Consider the following 22,218-nt stretch of genomic DNA (forward strand, 5'->3'; position numbering starts at 1 on the left):
CCTTTTTGTCGCAATAAACCTGCTTCTGCTCCCTTAGCTTTATTCAATGCGTCAACAAAGTTATTGGGTCGACCACTGTTCACCAGAGTAAACACATCTGGATTGAGGACATTAATAAACTGGTCTACCATAGCTTCATCAGTCGCTGCTATATGTAGATCAAACTTCAAAAGACTTGAAAATTTGGCCACATATTCTTCAATGTTCAAGTTGCCTTGCTTCAGATTGGCAAATTCAGCACCATTATCTTTCCTATAGGAGACTGGAAAGAAACGTTGATAGAATTCAGTTTTAAAGACAGTCCAGGTGATAGCCATACCTCGATGTTCCAACGCTCGTTTTGTAGTAATTCACCAACTTTTGGCAACTTCATGAAGTTGATGTATGAAAAGTCGGATACGACGATCATCGTAATAATCAAGCGAGTCAAACAACTGTTCAATATCTTATAGCCAATTCTCACAGTCCACTAAATTTTTTGTTCCTTTCAATTTTGGCGGTTTGAACGACTGAAATCGTTTTAGCAGCATCTCCATCGGAGTAGCAGTAGCATCCATAGAATCCACAGATGTACTAGCCTGTGCAGTATGAGGTTCAGCAACCGGCGGTGGTACTGGTGCTGGTTCGGCCTGGGGAACAACCAATGTCTGTCTATTGACCGGTGCTTTGCGAGGAGGCATATCTGATTTTCAAACAGATTAGTGCATAAACAATATCATATTCAACAAGTTATTCCATCCTTCTCTGATAAGCATTCTCATGCGTTCTCATGAGAATTCAGGTTCTGACTGAGGATAATCTGGAATACGATTGCATATATAGCATGCAGTAGCAATGAAAGCACATAATCATGCACTTACATAATTCGTGGAATAATAAAGCATGCTTGCATGTAAAGAACATAATAATAGATAACATACAATCTTATGCAATATAAAACAATCAGACACACTCAATCTACTTCGCTCATCAACTTCTATCTGAATCCAGAAACTTATGCTCTACCACCTGTTGTGGGGACCCGAGTTGCTAATCTTATCGTGGGGCAATTTATAATTAATAAAACAATTAATCAAGTAATAAAGGACGATTAAAACCAAGAGCTAATTTTTTTAAAAAAATTCCCAGCACCTCGCTCGATCGGGTAAACTCACCCGATCGAGCGAGCTAAATCAGTAGCTCTCGGGTCCAAAACATATTTGGCCTCGCTCGATCGGTGGAGTTCACCCGATCGAGCGGGCTCCATCTCCAAAAAATCTGCAGAACAGGCTTTTTGCTGTCAAAACTTGGAACATGCATAAATAATCTTTGTCAAGTTACAAAATAATATACATGCTATCTAACATCATCTTATCATCTCACAAACATAATATGAAAGCTAACAAGTACTCGACAACAACATAAAAAGTTCTTGTATCATTTCTAACATGTTTAACCAACTCAAAGTACAAGTCGTTCTGCTAAAACCCGAGTCCTCAAATGCTAAGACTCTATCTCAAGCTATCCCTGTCGCTTCTGACCAGCTCCTGGCCCACCTATTGCCATGCACACATACAAAACAAATAAATAACCGGAAAACTCCGGTGAGAATAAATCCCAGTATAAATAACATAAATTGCGAGATAATAAACGTGAATGTAATGCATGTTTCAAAAAGAGGCTATCAATTCGGATATCAATCAAATATCGGTTCTTGGGATCCCGAGGAAATAAAATCTCAAACTAACTCCAACTCACTCAATCGAGGTGTAGTCAAGTATTTTATTTCCTCTGACTTTGGTGCAACTATAGTGATTCATCTAGCTCTGGAAGTAAGTCTACATTCCGTGCCACTCAACTATAGCCCTCCAAACGTCATATGCACTCTAGGCCTTTCAGCCCTCTATGCTTTTCAGGCTGAAGTTCAAGATGAATGCAACATAATCTGTATGCATTAAAGACTATAAAACATCTTGAACACATAATCACATAAGCAATCAAAACAACATATTCATCGAAAACACATATAAACAAGCAAGTATTTGATTAACAAGGGAATACTCAAAAATCATATCGATTTCGAGTGTTCTATCCCATTTGGATTCGCGGTCATTTATACCTTTCAATTTCTAGTTTGAAAGTACTTCAAATATGAAAACATAAGATCAAAACTGCATATCAAAATCTGTTCGAAGTCGTTGAAATTCAATCAATCAAACTACTTCAAACCTCAAGCTTTTATATTCCAATTCGAACATTGAATTCCCGAGTTCGAGCACTTCAAAACAAATCTAAAAATGAAGTATCATAAGCTCAAATATCAACTAACCATTCAATCTAAAGCATAGCTAATTCAATAGGCTTGAACGTATATCAATTTTGAAATCGACGGCGTAATAGCTAAACACCGGACACCAAAACTATGTCCAAATCAAACCAACAACCAAATACAACACAAGTCTCCCACTATATCAATATATACACGTTCCATACAAGAATTCAGAATTGTATATTTTAGAATAAATCTTCTAAAAAAATTCATAAGAAATCCAATCAATCGTCTTTTACCGATCCGTCTTCGAATGCATAATCGGTACTAACTCATAGACGCATATATCCAATAATAATAACAACCCATCTTAAACATAAAAATCAAATATGAGAAAGCTCAATAAAAGTTGTATCAAAATGAATCTCTCGGAGCGGTGATCGCAGATATATATTTATCTTGAATTTCTGACAACCGGATCGCAAGAAATCGAAGCTCAAAGGAACTGAAAGTGGCATTTCTTGTGTTTCTGTTCTTTTCTCGATTCCATGCTGCTGATCACGTTAATGGGATGAGAAACAAGTGGTCATTAAGATATATATTGGCCAAATTGTAGTTTAGTCCCTGAACTTTTGACTATTTGCAATTCAGTCCCTGGAAAAGCAATTTAATTCAATTTCAATCATTATTCTTTTAAGAATATTAGAATTTAATTCTAAACTCTAAATATTCCCAAATTAAATATTCTCGAATTAAAATTAAATAATCCCGGGCCTTACATCTTCCTTGGCTCAAATCTGATTTCTTGGAGCTCCTGGAAACAAAAATCTATTGCTCGTTCCTCTACCGAAGTTGAGTATCGAGTTGTTGCCTCTAGAGCTGCTGAAATCTCTTGGATTTGCTCATTACTAGGCGAGCTCGGCTTTCCTGCTTCTCCTGCACCTGTCCTTTATAGTGACAATATTGGTACAACTTATCTGTGTGCTAATCATGTCTTTCACTCGTGAATGAAACATATTGCGTTAGATTATCATTTTGTCAAAGAGCTCGTTCAAGCCAACAAGTTACGTGTTGCTCATGTTTATTCTGCTGATCAACTTGCTGATGCACTCACCAAGCCTTTGTCCAATCCACGGCTTTGCAATCTCATGTTCAAGATTGGTGTTTCTCCCGAACCTCCATCTTGAGGGGTCCTATTAGCAGATCTTTGTATTGATTTGATAGGATTTTATCCTTGTATATTTATGTTTATATCAGGAGTTTATTTAGGCTTATCTCTTCCGTAGATATCATTGCTTTGTATTTATATATACTCCTTTGTGTGATCAATAATATTCATTCGTTTACAAAACTCTTATAACAAGTAGAGTCGTTCCTAAAACTCGGTTAAAACTAACGAGTCCAAGTATCGATCTCACAAAGACTGTATTTAATTATCAATATTTAATTATTTAACTTAATCTCGACAAATAATAAAAAGGTTGATGAGTTGAATAAAAATAAAAATAAAAGTAAAAATAATAAATAATCATAAAAATAGCTAAAAGCTAAGATTTTGGTACGGTATCGTTATATACCGCATTATACCGAAAAAAATCTTATATTTTTTAAATTTTACAAATTTATTGTTTAAAAATATTTTATATTTTAAATTTTTTATATAATATGTCGGTATACCGATATATACTGAAATTTTCAAATTTCATACCATTATCATACCGAAAAATTCAGTATCATTACTGTACCGTAAATTTCGTTATACCAAAAATTCTGTATTTTTTCGGAACGGTAACCTCGATATAGCAAAAATTCGGAATTTTCCCACCCCTAAGTATCAAACTAATATATGCATCCACGTAGCACATACCAAAAATCATGTTTATGTGAATTTTTATATTTTATTTGACAATCTATTTCCAGAATTTCTAAACCTTTTCAGGTTGGAAGGATTAATTATTTCTAATTAATTCAAATCAAATTCAAATGCATTCAATATTTATGAAAATTCAATTTTCACCTAAAACCGCATACTGATTAATCAATTCTCTTTCGATTCGTGATTAATCAACACACATGTAACTAGGTGATCAAGCTATTCACAAGAAATATTAAACTAAAATCAATCAATAATAAAAAATATTCAAAATCATTCAAACATGCAACACGTCTCAAACATAAATTAGATTCGACTCAACCTCGTGGTCTTGGTTGAAAAAATACTCAATAAAAAAGATCAATATTAAAAAAGTAGTTTAATTTAAATCATAAAAGGAAGAAAACTTAAGAAGAAGATGATGAAAAGATGAAGGTTCCTCAAATTCTTCCAATCCCTGTAGGTATCCAAGAATGGAACTGAGGTAATGGGAGGAGTTCTATCCTTCTTTATCAGTCACTTTATCAACGAACTTAGATCGTCGGGTAGGAGAAAAATTAGCTGGAAGAGACGGAAATAAAGGTATCATTTCAAAGATTTAGGCAGCAAGGGCCCGTATAGATGGCGTGCCAGTATAGTTGTCTTTCTGGTAATAGTTTTAGTTAAAGTTTGCAAAAAGGACTCCCTTCTATTTCTACTATTATTTCTATTATTATTTCTACTATTTCGAATTGCCTTCAATCTATGTGTTCCGTTCCTCAAAATCTGATGTTTTTTTTGTATATATACATCTCCTAGAGTTCATAACTTTGTTTCTTTTCAAAAAGAGTCCGAAAAAATGAAAAATTTTCCCCGCGATCGAGTTCGAGCGCATGAAAACCCCGCTCGAGAGCACAACTTTCTGATATGCTCGTTTTTCTTTCGTCGAACGCGCTCGAGCGAAAGAAAATCCCCGCTTGAGCTCCAACACTCTGTTCCAAACTTTTTTCTCGCACAGGTCGCGCTCGGGCGATAAAAACAGGGACGTAACTAGAAATTTAACTTTGGGGGGCTAATTTTACTTGAAAAAAATTAGTGACATAAAATCAGATATCCCTTTTATTATTGTAATGCCCCGATTTTATTATAATTGAGTTTAATTGAGATAATTAGAGTTTTCAGTTATTGAGGGTCGTTTTGATATTCGCAGGGGCCATTTTGCAACTTTGAGGAATTGAAGGACCGAAATGCAAAAGTTGGATATTTTTATATTATAGCAAGCAAGTGGCCATCAAATCACCTACACTCCTCTTCCCTCTTCCTTCCTCTCCCATTCGTACGTACTGAGTCGAAGCCATGGATGGCTTTTCAAGCTTTTCTTCCGCCTGATTCGCACGATCCGACCATCAGATTTTGATTCCGAGTTGAGTTTCACGATCATCGCAACGATGGCTTCGTTCTGACGTAAGTTTTGCTACGATCCTCGAACTTTGATTTTTGTCAGGTCGTTAGAATTTAATAATCTTGGAGTATGTTGTTCTTGAGCTAGCATAGATCATGTATTCGAAGTCGGTTCGGAAAAAGAACGAAGTTTGGATTTTATATGATTTTTGAGGTATATTTTGAAAATGGGGTGTTGTATTTTGATTGGATTTTGATTGATTTGTTGGTTGAGAAGTTGATATGAATGGTATAGAATGGTTTGATGGTGTTGATGATTTTTGGTTTGATCGTTTATAGCCGTTATGCCATCGAAATCGAGTTTGGACTATCGGTTATTTTGTTTCGGTTTGATTTTCGGGTTTGATTGATTTGGTAGATTGACGTATATTCTTCATTTTCAGATTTGGATTGGAGTTTCGGATTTGGATCGAACTTGGGAGTTGATCGAATTGAGAATCGAAGACGGTATATTGATTGAGTTTATTTGTTTCGATTTGTTGTGATTCGATTGATTATTTATTTGAGTTCGTTGTTAATTTCAGATTTGAATCCTCGACGAACTTGAAAGGTAAAAGACGACATCGATTCTAATGGGGTTGAATACTTGAGTTCGATTGATTCTCGAGCCCCGAAAATCACATACTGCATGTTTATTTGCTAGTGTGAATTTGATTGATCATTTTATTTACACTTGCATCCATATTGAGCCGATTTTTCGATTTGTTTTGAAATTAGACGATTTAGGGAGCTATATTGAAGTGGTTTTGGATTTCGAGTTTTTCCAAGTACCAGAATACTTCTTATAGTTGCTCTGAAGTCTAGAGGTTGAGTTGAACAACATCCATCTCGAATGGGTGTGTCGGTGAGTTGTTGTGAAGACTTGGCCCCGGGATCCCAACTGAATACCGATTGATATTTCGATTATCTGATTTGATAGTCCCGAGTTTTGAAGTCATGCATACATTCATTCTCATTTTGATATGTTATTGATTATTGCATTTCAATCTGAGGTGTTTATCTGGTATTGCATGTCTGTCCCTTTTACTTAGAAATTATATTTCTAACCGGTTTATCCGGCTGTTGTCTTTGTTTGTATGTGTACTTGGCAACAGGAGGTTCAGGAGCAGGACCAAGTTGTTTGGGTTAGCTCGGGGTGAGATGATAGAAGTGAGACACCGTGTCTTAGGATTGTGTCATTTGAACTTATGTTGTTTTGATTAGTCGATCGTCTTATATCGTCGAACTTGTATTGTTAATCGCGTTTTGTTGGTGTTTCGAATCCCTTATTTTATGTAGGAGCTATGGATTGAACTTTGGTTGTTTGGATTATTGATTTGGATTTGCAAAGATTTTTCGTGCCCTGGATTTATGCAGTTCGAAAGGGCGGCGCGGGCGCGCTGTTTCTGGAGCCGGCGCGCCGTTGTTCCGCGAGGCATGGGCGCGGGCACGCCGTTGTTAGAATGTCGTGAGACAGTTCGGTTCCTATCTACCGTTGGTGTTAAAGGGAGAACTGCGAGGAGCCAACCCAGTACGAGAGGACTGGGTTGTTCCGCGAGGCTTGGGCGCGGGCGCGCTGGTTTTTGCTAGGTCCGGCGTGGGCGCGCGACTTTTAAAAAAAAAAATTGATTCGTTTTTCCGCGGCTCCTCGTGTTCGATTGTGTTTAATTAATCGAGTATAGAAGATTAGAAACGGGGTCTCACAATTATGCTCATCTTGTATAATTTTAAGAGTTAATTTAATTATAGTATTTTCATAATATAGAGTATAATTTTCATTTTATATCTTATTATAATTGTTCCATTGTTCCAAACATTTATATGAATATTTGTCTATTTTACCGATTTAAACATCCATCAAGTTATATTGTGAAAAAATAATTAATTTAGTACTTGATATATATTCACATTAGAATAATTAAATAACATTAACATAGTATTATATGTAGTTTTATTTACGTTAGTTTTAATTCATCGCATAAATTAATGGTTTATCTTATTTAAAAATTTACCACCATGTAACTAATCTAAAATGCTTTCGAAAAAAAAAACTAATCTAAAATAAAACATATTGAGACCGTATTGAAAAATCTTAAACTGAAGATCAAAATATAAACATGTGGGCTGGATTAAATTATATTGAGATCCATTAAAATAGTCACATAGTCTTTAAGTATAAAATATTAAATTGAAGCACCAGATAATATATACTAGTACACTAAGCATATGCATTGCATGTGCACATAATATATTTTTATAAAAATGATAATTAAAAATTAAGATAGTGGGATAGTGGAAATAAGAGGTGGAAGTTTTTTAATCCTAAATTACATTTTCATCTCTTAATCATTGAATATATTTGAAAGAATTATAAGAATAAATTTGGAAATCTATTAAAATGACCAAAGTTAGTTACTCTAATTAGTTTAGCAATTATAATTTAGTAAAGATATATGGGCTATTTAGATATGGGCTAGGATGGGCACATAAAATATTAAATTGAAGCCCGAGATTATATATATATATATATATATATATATATATATATATATAATATATATATATATATATATATATATATGGGCTATTTAGATAGGGGCTAGGCTGGGCTCCATAGATGGTCTGTTCCTGGGTAGAAACATTCCACTCGAGCACATCAATTTTGTTCCAGCGCGCATCATTTTTGAAAAATTCATATCTAGAATTCTAGATGTTGGATCGAGCTGAAATTTGAATAGCAGATTCGAAACATCTTGAACTTCATTTTGAACGGTGGAGATCAAATTTTGATCTACCTTGAATCATAAAATTTTTTTGGACCATTGCTGCTTCATAATTCCTCATTGTAGCTCTTCTCTTCCTCCAAAATATTAATTTCTTCATTGTACCTTCATTCAAATCAGAGAAAGTGAAATGTAGACTACATGCATGAATAAGAATAAAATTAAAATTAAATGACACAGACACAACATGAATGCATGCAAAATGGACTCAAAAAACTAACACAAAATAATGCATGAAAAAACACTTATCAATTCTCCCATACTTAACTCTTGTTCGCCTTCGAGCAAGATAAATGACAAAAGAACATAAACACAATGACACAAAATGAAATTAGGATAATTCCATGGTAAAGTAATCTCCTAAGTGAAGTCTATGTACAATCCAAGTCCAAAAATCCCTCAATTCTTCACAATACACCCTAGATTTAGCGTAAACGTGTGTGTGCGATGTTATTTCAGTTACATGCAACTCAAATAGAATCGGTTTATATGACTGCTCAGCGACATAATAACACATCATCGCAAGCTAAGTATCACTTTTATGCATCTATTTTTATGGCTTGAAAGGTATCAGGGTGTAGCATCGATCTTGAGACGTGTTATTTCATGTCAGATAAAGACTGATCCTAGAATTAGCAAAGAGGGTTTCTTCTATTTGCTTCACGGGCATGGGATTTCGAGATAATTGTCTGTCAGTTATGCATTACCGTTTCCAGTGGTCAGCGAATTGCTGGCAGCTTGGGCTTCTTGACAGAGGCGTGATGGGATAAAATCAAATTAAATTCTAAGTTTGTCCTTCGAGAGGGATGTTAGGCAGTGAAATTCAGATCATGCATATCTCATCAGGATTTGAATTGTCAAAGAGTTGTTCGACTGACTTATCCGGAATATCAGATGGGTTTAGACAGTGGTTGTGGCTTGACTGAATCTTGTGTTATGTTCTCGCGATTACCATAGATTTCGGGGAAGACATATTTTAAAGAGGAGAGAATGTAATGATTCGAATTCGGAATTAATGTTTAAGTGGTGATTAATCAAGTAATCATATTTAGAGTAAGCGAAACATGATTAAATAATTTCCAGATAGTTTTAAGGAGTTCAAAAATGAATTCAAAACACTCAAAAATAGCCGGAGGTTCCAAGAAATCGGGAAGATCGGAAGCTCCGAACCACAGTTCGGATGGTTCGAACTGCTGGAGTTCGAAAGGTAAGATTGAGTTCGGAAGCTTAGTTAAGATTGGACACACCGATCTCGGATCAGACCTTCCGAACGTTCCCTGGCCAGGTGTCCAGGTGTGAGGTCAACATGATGACACCATGGGGTGAGAGACCGAAAGATCCGAAGTAGGATCGGAGCATCCAAACTCTGTCGATAGAGTGTGTTGTCAAATCAAGAACACGTGGTTGACGGAGGGAGATCGGAAGAAGGAGCGGAAGTTTCGAAGAGAGATTATGTAGTAATTTGTATCATGTTTTAAGTTAATTTAATGTTAATCATGATTAAGTGTTACTAATATACAATCAAAAGATTAAACGAGATTAAAATAATTGAATTGTGTGTTAAAATATGTATTAGTATATATTGGTTATAGACGATATTAAAATGTATATGTGATTTTTATAGCACACAGGAGCAGAAATAATTTACTTCGGGTCAAGTTTTAAACCGAATGAATAAAAGAGTACACACATTTAAATATGTGTACACGTATTACATACATATATATATATATATATATATATATATCACAATACACATCACATCAACATCTTCACGCCATTCTTCCCTCTCCTGTGATTTTATCTCTCCTCCACTGTTAACTTCAAACCTCCGTAACTCCGCCATGGGTCTCCGAAACTGAAAGTAAATATACGGTTGGAAAGACCTGGAGGAGAGCTATTTATTGACACTCATTTTGCACATTTTTGCTCGCGACTTTGAAGAATACGATTGCGGCAGCCGCATTTTGTTGCCTCGTTTCGTCGCTATAAGTCGCCGGAAACTTGAAATTGATTGATGAGTTGTGTTCCTTATGTCGTAAGCTTCGTTTTGATATGACATACGTATACTCATATTTTAAAACTAACTTTAGCACTCACGTCCAATATTTTCTTGTATTGTCTGGAAACCCCATTCGACGGGACATGTGCAGGTGTAGGAAGTTCTCCCAATGACTCTGAGTAATCGAAGACCAGAGAGAGACAATCGGGGTAGCTGTTAGTTTGTATTTTGATTAAGTTTATTTTTAATGGGTTGCATAATTTGGAATTTATTAGTCGGTTGTATTCTGCCTGTAACGCCCCACTGTATCAAGACAGGTCTTTTTCAGCGTGCTTATGTCCTCACTCACACGCACCCTGAGAAACTTCCCAGGGGGTCATCCATCCTATAATTGCCCCAAGTCAAGCACGCTTAACTTTGGAGTTCTTATTTGATAAGCTTCGTTTTGATATGACATACGTATACTCATATTTTAAAACTAACTTTAGCACTCACGTCCAATATTTTCTTGTATTGTCTGGAAACCCCATTCGACGGGACATGTGCAGGTGTAGGAAGTTCTCCCAATGACTCTGAGTAATCGAAGACCAGAGAGAGACAATCGGGGTAGCTGTTAGTTTGTATTTTGATTAAGTTTATTTTTAATGGGTTGCATAATTTGGAATTTATTAGTCGGTTGTATTCTGCCTGTAACGCCCCACTGTATCAAGACAGATCTTTTTCAGCGTGCTTATGTTCTCACTCACACGCACCCTGAGAAACTTTCCAGGGGGTCACCCATCCTATAATTGCCCCAAGTCAAGCACGCTTAACTTTGGAGTTTTTATGTGATGAGCTTCCGAAAAGAAGATGCACCTTCTTGATATGAGTAGTACATATGAAATCTTTTATGCCCTCCTCAACTATGTAGTCCCATACCTACACAGTCTCAGAATCCCCTCTCATTCCGGCACGGGATCGATTCATTCATGTCACCCGTCGCCCATTCTTTGGTGGGGTTTCCATCTTTCAGGTATTAACCATCCATATTGTGGACCATGTACCGCCCTAGGACTTTTTGGCTCCGGGTGTCACACTGCCGGTCCAATATTTATTTAGTTTTTGCAGTTTATCCCTGATTATTGTTGATTGCATGCTTAATTAAACTTTAACCTCTGATTAGTAGGTGACGTAGGTAAGGATCACTACAGTTTTTATCCTTCGAACTTCCATAAACAAATTTGGTGTCACTCTTCTTACTGTTTTCTTAAACTTTAGTGATGTTCAGCAGTCTGTTTCTATACTAATTTATTTAGACTGCTGCTAACTCCAGCTCCTTGCAAGATTAAAGAAAAGTTAGGAGTGTTCATTCACTCTCTCTAAACACTCCACCGATCCTAATATTTGAGTTGCACCGTTACCGTTAGATTTTGATAAAGTGGAAACACTTGGTCTTAAGTTGAAATCAGAGCCAAGGTTATGAGTACGATTTTCATTAATTGCAATGAGTGCAATTATTGTAAGAAAAACTGTTGATGTGCAATAATTGTCTCTATGTGTAGAATGATCGAACAATGTCCCTTGGATTGCTGTACGGTTAAAAGATTTGAGTTTTCACCTTTATCACTAATTATATTATTTTTCAAAACGACAAATGCTCAATTCTACAATATACTCCTTCGATTCACGCCTTTCATTATATTTATCATATAATTTGTTTAATAATATATCCACCTTCCGAGATTATTTTTCAACTATAATAAATGCCTTATATTAAAAGTTTTTTTTAATGTTTTTTTTACAAAGCATCCCTCTTTTTTAAATCCCAAATTTTTATATATATTATTTTTAAAAAATTACATTTGAGATTTCAAAATTTTCATACATACTGGCGTAGGGTCCATATATATATATATATATATATATATGGAGTGTTATTAACATTTTTTGGAGTGTAACTTTTGTGAAATTATTTCTTTTGTGATTGAAGGTTCTTTTGCAATTTTTTTTTGAATAAGGTCATAAATACAAAAATTGTTTGACCAATGTCACTTTTCGAACTATCCCATTAGTTATCACAAAAACTTATGTTAGACGGTCTCACGATCAATTTTGTGAGACGAATCTCCTATTTGGATTATTCATGAAAAATATTAATTATTATGTCATAAATATTATATTTTATTGTAAATATAAGTAGGGTTGACCAGTCTCATGGATAATGATCCGTGAGACGGTCTTATAAGAGACTTACTCTTTAACTAACTACGAGACAATAATGCCTCTTTTGATTGTTTTCCTAATTTCCTTGTATAACCAATATATAACATCTTTATTTACCTTAAATAACTTAAAAGTATACTTTGTATGTCAATAAAAATTTCTAATATTTTAAAATTTTTTATCGTAATTTTTTAACATACATAAAATTTTAAAATAACAAAAAAAAATCTTAGTTTCACCGTCAAAATAAAATATTAGTTTAATCTTGAATACTTTATAACCCAAATATTAGTAGGAACATACAAATTTATTTGTCAATTTTATCACAAAATATGCAGAGTATTTAGGTGTAAAATTTTTTATTATCACAATATTATATAAGAAATATGACTGTGATTCAAAATCTTAATTTTAAGATTAATATTATTTATCAAATTTATTTATTAATATATATTTATTTTAAAATTTCTAAAAATGAATATGGATTAATTTTAACACTGTGTTTGGTGTTACCCAAACCAGAATTTAAAAAAAAAATCGGGTGTTACCCAAACCGGAATAAACTTTGTTTGTTTATATCTCAATTATTTTATGTATTTTATTAAAACCAGGATAAAATATTTAATTTTAATTTTATATTTTTTAATTTATTTTCTTTCGGTATATGACAAAAATTAACTTGGAGTGTATTAACATTTTTTAGAGTGTAATAACACTCCATATATATATATATATATATATATCATGTAAGCTTATAAATATAATATTTAATGTAGTTATGCATAATCACAATATTGATATTGAAACCCATGCAATTGTTTGAGCTAGTGCCTTGTATTGTTTTCTTGATTAACCTTGAGCAATTATGGTTTGTTTCGTATCATAAATTCGCTTTATTTTTTTTTATCTCATATGTATATGTTTTCAAGAAATATTATTTATTCTTTATTTGTTAATAAGTTAGATAAGTTAATTAAATTATATATTTATTTTGTAATTTCTTATCTTATGTGTTGATTATTTATTTTATGACTATTGATTTTTGAAAAATAAATGTAATATAGATAATGTATTATAAACCTTAATTTAAATTATTGCACAATTATTTTTTTATATTCTAGATTTTTCTCTTTTTCCCTTTTTTTTTCATTTACCATCCGTTTTTTTATTTCTCTATGAAAGAATCAATATGCACATCATCTTAATAGAATTTTTGTGATGATTTTTTTCTCCATCAATCATTTACATTTTGCTATCGTTATTATTTTATTTTTCTTTGGACATACTTTTTCATTGCTAAAAATTTTTACTTGTAAGAATAACTAATTAATTTCATCATTCCGAACTGCATTTTGGTATGAATCGTCTTCTATTATTTGTATGTCAATAACATTAATGATTGATGTAATCATTGGAAATCCTTTTTTAATTTCTTGTTTTTCAAAATCTAATTACCTTCTTTTGCTTATAATATTTTTGTTGCTAAAATTTTTATTGAATTTTAAATGTCATTAATTACAAACGTTTATATTTAATCTTTTATTTCAATTTTATTTCTATTTTGAAAGTAAATGCATATTCTTATTTATTTTGGTGTATCTAAATACTTGTGATATAATGAAGTGTTTAACAACTTGTCTTCATATACGTAATGCAGATTATAATAATAATTTTTAATCATTATATAATTTCATTAAAAATAAATAAATGATTTATATATTTTGTTGATGGATCGAATCGATATAATATTTAATACTGCAACCAATAAACATTTTTGCAACATTTTTGAACAATGTAAGTGTAGCAGTTTAAGTGTCGTCATTTATGATCATTTTTTTTTATATATATTTACATTTATAGTTTAAGATAAGATATTTCAATAACTCATGCGAGCTTATAAATATAATTCTTAAATGTAATTTATGTTGACACAATATTAATAGAATTTATCCGGTTATTACAACCAGTGGCGGAGCTACATGGTCCCGAAAGTAGGCGACCGCCCCCTGAAATTCTAAAAAAATTTAGTACTATATATATAATATATTTTTAAAATACAAATTTAATGAGTTATGCTACAGGTACAAAGAAATTTGTACATAAATTCTTACGACATAAAAAAATTCAATACAAGAATTTAATTTATCAAAATCTCACGATACACTAAATACAAAATCTCACGATATTATTGTTGTAAATATCATTGTACACGATATTTATTGTACCTTTAGCATTTTTCAATTTTAATTGTGCAACCTCCTCTCAATAACAAAAGAGTCACATCCATCTTGACTATCACTGAAAAAAGTTCATCTTAACTAGTATTGTTTTGAAATATTTTATGAAGTGACAGATTTTCAAAGATTTAAACATATAACTCTACTGGATGAACATAAATTTTTTGTCCTGTATAGCATGTTTTGATCCATCATTAATTAATTTTTTTTTACTTATGATAAGAGATATTATTTCAATTTGCTCAGTTTTATCATCTCATTTCTCTTAAATAGAGTTAGCGCATCTTGAGCATCAACATCATACCTTTATTTGATATATGAAGTATCAATCAATTTTTTGATTTTGCAGAAATTAGCGAGATTGTTAAAAGGATCGTTTAATAGAAAAAAAATCAATTATTTCATTTTACATATTTACTTTGAAAATTGACATTGTTATATATCCGTTGTAACTGCAATTTTAGACAGCTTTTTTTTTAATATTGAAAATTATTAAAACATCAATTCGTAATTGGCTGAAAGATGATCAAATAATTTTTTGGTACCTTATTTGAGACCAAAACCAAAACATGGACAAGTTAATGAATCAAAAAATTATCTATCTTTACATCATACAAATAGTTATCCATGTCTCTTCATTGATTGATCGTAATGCAATATGGATCATTTTTTTTATTTTTGGGACAAAAGTATCTATATTTATTTTTTAAAATCACCATTAATCTTTTTTGATAGTTTGATCGTCTTATAATATGAATCTCTTCTCTACTCGAAAGAATTTCATTGTCATTGTATTTTAAAAGACATCGTGGAGTCTCTGTTTCAAGCATTGACGAAATTAGGCCTTCAAATATAATGATTAGAATATGGAAGTCCTTCCATTCTACTTATTTTTTTGTTCCATTTTTATGGTTTAATGCCTTTGCCATTGCCTTTGGGTCTTCTCTACTTCAATGCTTTGGAGGACTTGGTCATACTTTTTATCCACAATTTTTGGAAATCAAGTTTAAATTATTGCTAAATGGATTGCTTTAATGCCTTTTTCATTTCTATGATTTTTTTTAATAATATGGTTCTTCGGTATTTTTCAGCAATTTTTTTGTGTGTGCAAAGTATAGAACTTACTTTTGTCAAAAAAAAAAAAAAAGTATAGAACTTACTATTATAGGAATAATCTAAAATTTTTGTTATAACAATACCATATTTTCACAAATATAAAAATGTTACTTCAGATCTATTGCATATTTTTTAAAATTTTATTTTTAATTTACTCTTTAAATATTATAATTTATAATTTTAGTTTTATTTAATTTACATATTTGTTATTCTTTAAGTTAATGGCAATCGTTATATTCTAAATATAATTTTAGGTTAATTTATTTTACATATTTGTTATTCTTTTAAGATAATGGCAATCATTTCATTCTAAATAATATTGTTACATAAATATGAAAAAAATACAGGTTTGATATCAAATTTATTTTCGTAGAATTTTAATATCTTCTTGATTTTTCCTGCTAAATGGTGTTTGACTTATATTTGAATTTCATAATAGATAACTTTTTTTTTTCCATACAATATTAATTGACTACATTGTTGAAGATCAAATTCGGTAGTAGGTCTTCAATTTTCGTTGTGATCATCTACATCAGTAGGTTGGATTATTTATTTATTTTTTGCTTTTAAATTTAAATTTCATTTTAAAAATGTAGAAGTTCAATTTATATTTTTTACTATCTCTTACTATTTTATTAGCATAAAAATCGATCGTTACTTTCGGTATTTTAATTTCAAAAATTGAAATGCAGGAATTTCTTTAAAGTATAAATAAAAAATTGTTTATACCGTGATGTATATATTAAGATTGTGTTTCAACTTTTTTCAGTTCAACGCTTTTTAAAAAAGGTATATGATCATGTGTATATATGTGTTTTAAACATTTTAGTTATCTTATTTATCTACGTTAAATTTATTTTGGGAACATATATTAAAGAACATGTTTGTCACATTTTTTCGTCACACGTAATGCGTGTGCCACGGTTGCTAGTATTATATTAAGTGTGAGGCCACACTAAGTTAGTATGTTGGTGCGGCCTCTTAATTTGTTTTTAATTTTTAACAATTATTTAATATTTTTTTATTATCTACAATTATTTATTAAAAAAAAATGTACACGAACGCAAAAACGAACCGTACAAATACACAACACATATACGGAAAAACGTACTACATAAGCATACAACACGTGCAATTCGGTACTAGTATATGATTATTTTATGAATCGAAAGCAAACTAATGGTGTTTGGCGTAGGTCTTTATTTATTCAGTCAAAATCAAACTAAAAAATGTTTACTTCAAAATATAAAAATAAAAATAATCTGACCAAAAAATTTACATGAATGAATGATACATATTCATAAAATCTTAGTCAAATTTTTTGGAAAAATTAGGATTTTAATTCTATAAATTGACTTATTATGAACTTTTGTTATTTCTTCACTGGAAGTCATTAAACCCATCGAGTACTTGTTTATTTGACACCGATTTTCTCTTATGTAGCTCATATGATGCAAATAAAGTTTATGTTACACACATTAAAATTCATATAAGAAAAAATAGAAAGAAAAAAATAAATTAGAATGCCCCAAAATATTTCAAAATGAGAGGGAAAAAATGTTTTTCGTTTTGCTTAAGTAGCTAGATTTATATATATATGTAATATCGGCTTTATTATTGCAACGTGACGAGCTCCGTACGTAGGAGATAATCGATTTCAAATAAGTAATTTATTATATATATTTGTTGGATTTAGTGATTTCGTGGAAAAACTAAAGGACCAATTAACAAAAAAGAAAAATTTAAGTTACTGAATTAAAATAAAATTTAACAAGTTATAAAAGAATCCAAAATATGCCATTTTAATTACTTAATGGCAAAAATCCTAATTTTTCCAATTTTATGAAGGTTTTCTAAAAGAATTTTGTTTAATTATTGGATTTTGCAGTGGAGAATAAAAACAAGGAAGAAATACTTGAACGAAAATAATAAAATTTAGAAAAAATATTCAAATTAATTACACAACCCTTATAATTTTAGTCTCCCACCTTGACCCCATTTCGTCCTCCTTGATCGGCCCAAGCTAGATGATATGATATGCATGTGGAGTTCAAAATGCAGCACACACAACAATATATATATATAAACATTCTCACTCCTGAATTTTGCCAGAAAATATGTAACTGGTCATCGTAACTAGGAAAATCTTGACTGGACGTTTCCAGGTTCTTTATTGGGATTAAATTTTTGGATCTCAATTAATTGCGGTCGTTTAATATGATATTTGCCTATAATTATAATTTGTATTCATCTTTGGCTTGTTTCAATAGCATAGTTTCTTGGTTCATATGCCTTCTCGATGCATGCATGCAGTATCATAAGATAAAAATATAAATAGAGAAGAATAAATTGAGTGTATTATAAAATGAGCTGTAATAATTAATTGATTCCCATGAATTAATCGACCTTGACCTTATTTAACTATTTGTAAAATAATACAAGTGCAAATATCAAACCTAGCTAGAGTAGTACTTAGATTTGAAATTTATAAATCTCCACTTGCAAAATAACTCATCATTTTGGATCAATCAAAAGTTGACACGTATGCAGTTGGATTAAAAAACACTGAAAATGCATGCCAAGTTAGTGTACCAAAACCAAAAAGTTAATGGACCAAAACCAAAAACATGGACAAGTTAATGAATCAAAAAAATTATTTTTCCTAAAATTTATATATAAAATTTAGAAAAATTCGAATCACACAACCCTATAATTTGTCTTCCACCTTGATTTGGTCAAAAAATATATATGTAACTCATGATCATCGTAGCTAGGTTTCCTGGATAACCTTGACCGGATGTTTCCAGGTTCTTAATTTATTGGGATTAATATTTATTGGTTCTCAAAATCAGGGTCGTTTAAATTAATGATATTCGCTATTGTATATAATTATAATTTGTATTCATCTTTGGCTTAGGTTTCTGTAGCATTAATTAATTAATTTGGTGCTATGTGATCTAAAGTTTCTTGATTCATATGATCGGACTAATTAAGGCATGCATGCATGCAGGATACAAAAAAAAAATATAAATAAAGAAAAATAAAATGATGAGCTGTAATAATTAGAAATTGATTCCCATGAAATCGACCTTGGCTTTATTTAACTATATATATATTTGTAAAATAATACAAGTGCAAATATCAAACCCAGCTAGAGTACTTAGATTTGAAATTTATTATAAATCTCCACTTGCAAAATATGTAGCATCCTCGAGAGCTGTCTGGATAACTTATACATTTATTTATTTATTTAGCCTGCAGTTTCTTTGGATAATATAAGCCATGGGAACTGATCTTATTATTTCTTAGGGTATTTTACATAATGTGTATGGTAGAGGATGATCCTGGTCGAGAGGTTAACGAGCTGGTGGAGGTGGTGGTCATGGGCAATATGAAATTATACCGATAGGAAGGGTGATCTGTTTGCAAGGTGGGGGTGGTGGGGGTGGTGAGGGTGGGGGAGGTGGAGGTGATGGCGGAGGAGGGGGTGACGGTGGCGGTGGGGGTGATGGTGGAGGAGGCGATGGTGGCGGAGGAGATGGAGGTGGTGGCGGTGGGGATGGGGGAGGTGGAGGTGATGGGGGAGGGGGCGATGGTGGTGGGGGTGATGGTGGCGGCGGCGGCGGTGAAGGAGGAGGAGGTGGAGATGGTGGAGGAGGCGGCGACGGGCATAATAAGGGCCTAACAATCCGAAAAATGCAAAAAGGATTAGGAATGGTTACAGTAGCGTTTACACTGGCTTGAGCACTTGCATTAGTGGCACTTAAAGCAATGAAGAGGCATGCCACAACCCAAAACTTGAGTTCTATGAAGCTCTTCATTGTTGATGAATGCAAGAAACAATTCATGTGGTTTCGGTATTTATAGACTTTATTAATATATCCCATTTTTTTAATTTAATTTTCATTATACCATACGATGCATGCATTTTCAACTCTTCATTCTAAATAATACCCGGCTCTATGATTTTAGATCTTTAAATGCCTAGTTTACGTTACTACTACTCAAATTAAACCAATAATACTAAGTGTCTCGAAACAGTGCATATACACAAGTACATTCATATTGAACGTTAGATTTTATAAGTATTTTCTTTAATTTCATGTTTCAACTCGAACGAAGAATATATATTATTTCACGTGAAGCATGCATAAATTAGACACGATTCCTGAGTTTCAGTATTTCATATATAATCATTATGAGAGAATTTTATGATTCACGTCGTCACTCTAATTCATTTTTAAGAAATAATAATTTTGATCGATCATGAATCCTCGATATATATATTATAACCTTTAGGTTGTATTTGGATTGAAAGATTTCAAATATACGGATTTTGATTACTTATTTACGTATTAGTAATGTAAAATAAAATAAATTTTAAATTACACAATTATTTGATGGCTTGAAATTCATCATAATTAATATGAAATACTATATAAACATATTTAAAATGTGGATTTGAATTTTATGGTTATTTCACTACTCTCAACAATAAAAATACATTCAAATTTGAAATTCATCGATTTGAATGCACCATTCGTTTCAAGAAGAGACAGCAGGCTACCTTTGTTAATAAGGTACACAGACCTACTTAGCATATGGAAGAATTATGTACTTAAAAAAATAATGTCATTTAAAGTCAGATATACGTCGACTTTCTTAGCTTAATTCATTAATTATTATTAATATGTGTTTCGCCATATAAAATATGCCATCAGAAAAGGTCGTGCATTGTATATAAAATAATATAGAATACTGGTGTTCCGGCATATATATCGGGTGTACGTTTTATGCACGGCGGTATAACTTAAAACGAATTATTGAGATGGGGAAAAAAAACAATGGTCATCTAAGTTTTTATTTGTACGGTGGAGTAACTAAATTCATAATTATAGTACAATCTTATAAATTTAAATTCATAATTGTACGTAGTTACATAAAAAAAAACACCATATTTACTTTACTATTTATTATTAATTAATAAATAGGTTATGTATTACTAATTAGATTGTACGTTCGGCCGTGGCTACAGTTGTATATATACGTTTGGTCTTACAGCATCTTCAAAGGGCGAGGAAGCCCAGCTAACCGGGCCTGCAATCTTCTTTTCTTTTTCTTTTTAATTATTTTTTTATTTTGTTTTTAAAACTTAAAATTGATCCAATGGATAGATTAATATTGTTGTTGGAGATCCAACGGTTCAGATTAATTTGGTCTTTTAAATTATAAAAAATAATTTTAAAAATTAAAATTTTAAAATTAATGATAAAAAAATTGATCTGATTTGGACAATAATTTATTTTTTTTTTGGTAATTTGTTTTAATTATTTTTAATTTTTAAAATTTCTTAATTTCGTGTATTTATTAATTTTTTATAATATTAAAATTTTAATTATGTGTAATTTTAATTTCTTTTAATTGTGCAAATTTATTTTGTGTTTAAATAAAAATATATTTAATAAAATAAAAATTTAATATTTCAACATCCTTTCTACAACATTATCTCACCCTCGCAGAACCAAGCAATGAATTTATCATCGCTGACATGATCATGCAATGAAGTTATCAACTTCATCACACTAATTTCATCTCACCATTGAACATGCTCTTAAGAATAGTATTATTTAGCTAAATCTATCAGAAACCTATAAAAGTTTAATTAAGAATAAGTTGTAATTTGGCTAAACTACTGTAATACATAGTTGACAAATAAACTGCAAATATTCTCAAATTATACAGGGATATATTATATAGAGCTCACACCAACATATATACAAATTTTAAATTTTAAATGTAAATTCTTTTAATATATATTGTAATTTAAAAATTAGGAAAGTTTTTTTTCTAGATAAAAAATTATTTTAGGTAACAAATTTACTATAAGTCGAGAAATAGTCTACGAAATGTGGATTATTTTGCCAATATATAGTATGATATCTGTAGTTACCCGCACTGTGATCACCTATTAATCAAGAGCTTAGACATGCAATTAAACAATAAATAACCATAATCAGAGCAACTGCGAAAAATACTGAACCGACAGAATACAACTGGCAAACAAATCCAATTAAATACAACCCAATCGAATACAATTAGAATAAAACCTAGCGGCTAACCCTGCAATCATGTCAACGCCTAATCCCCAAATCACTGGGAGAACTACCTGCAACTGCCCCGTCGAATGGGGTGTCCAAGAGAAACACAAAAATACGTGATAAGTTCATAATATTTATATTTTTAATATCATATTTCTCGTGTTTTTTTTATCTTTTGCATATGTTAATTGGTGCATTTTTGTCGTGTTTTGTAGTTGGAGGAATTTTGATGATCTTGGA

The sequence above is a fragment of the Henckelia pumila genome, chromosome 2, assembly GCF_033568475.1.
Source record: "Henckelia pumila isolate YLH828 chromosome 2, ASM3356847v2, whole genome shotgun sequence".
Lineage (NCBI taxonomy): Eukaryota > Viridiplantae > Streptophyta > Magnoliopsida > Lamiales > Gesneriaceae > Henckelia > Henckelia pumila.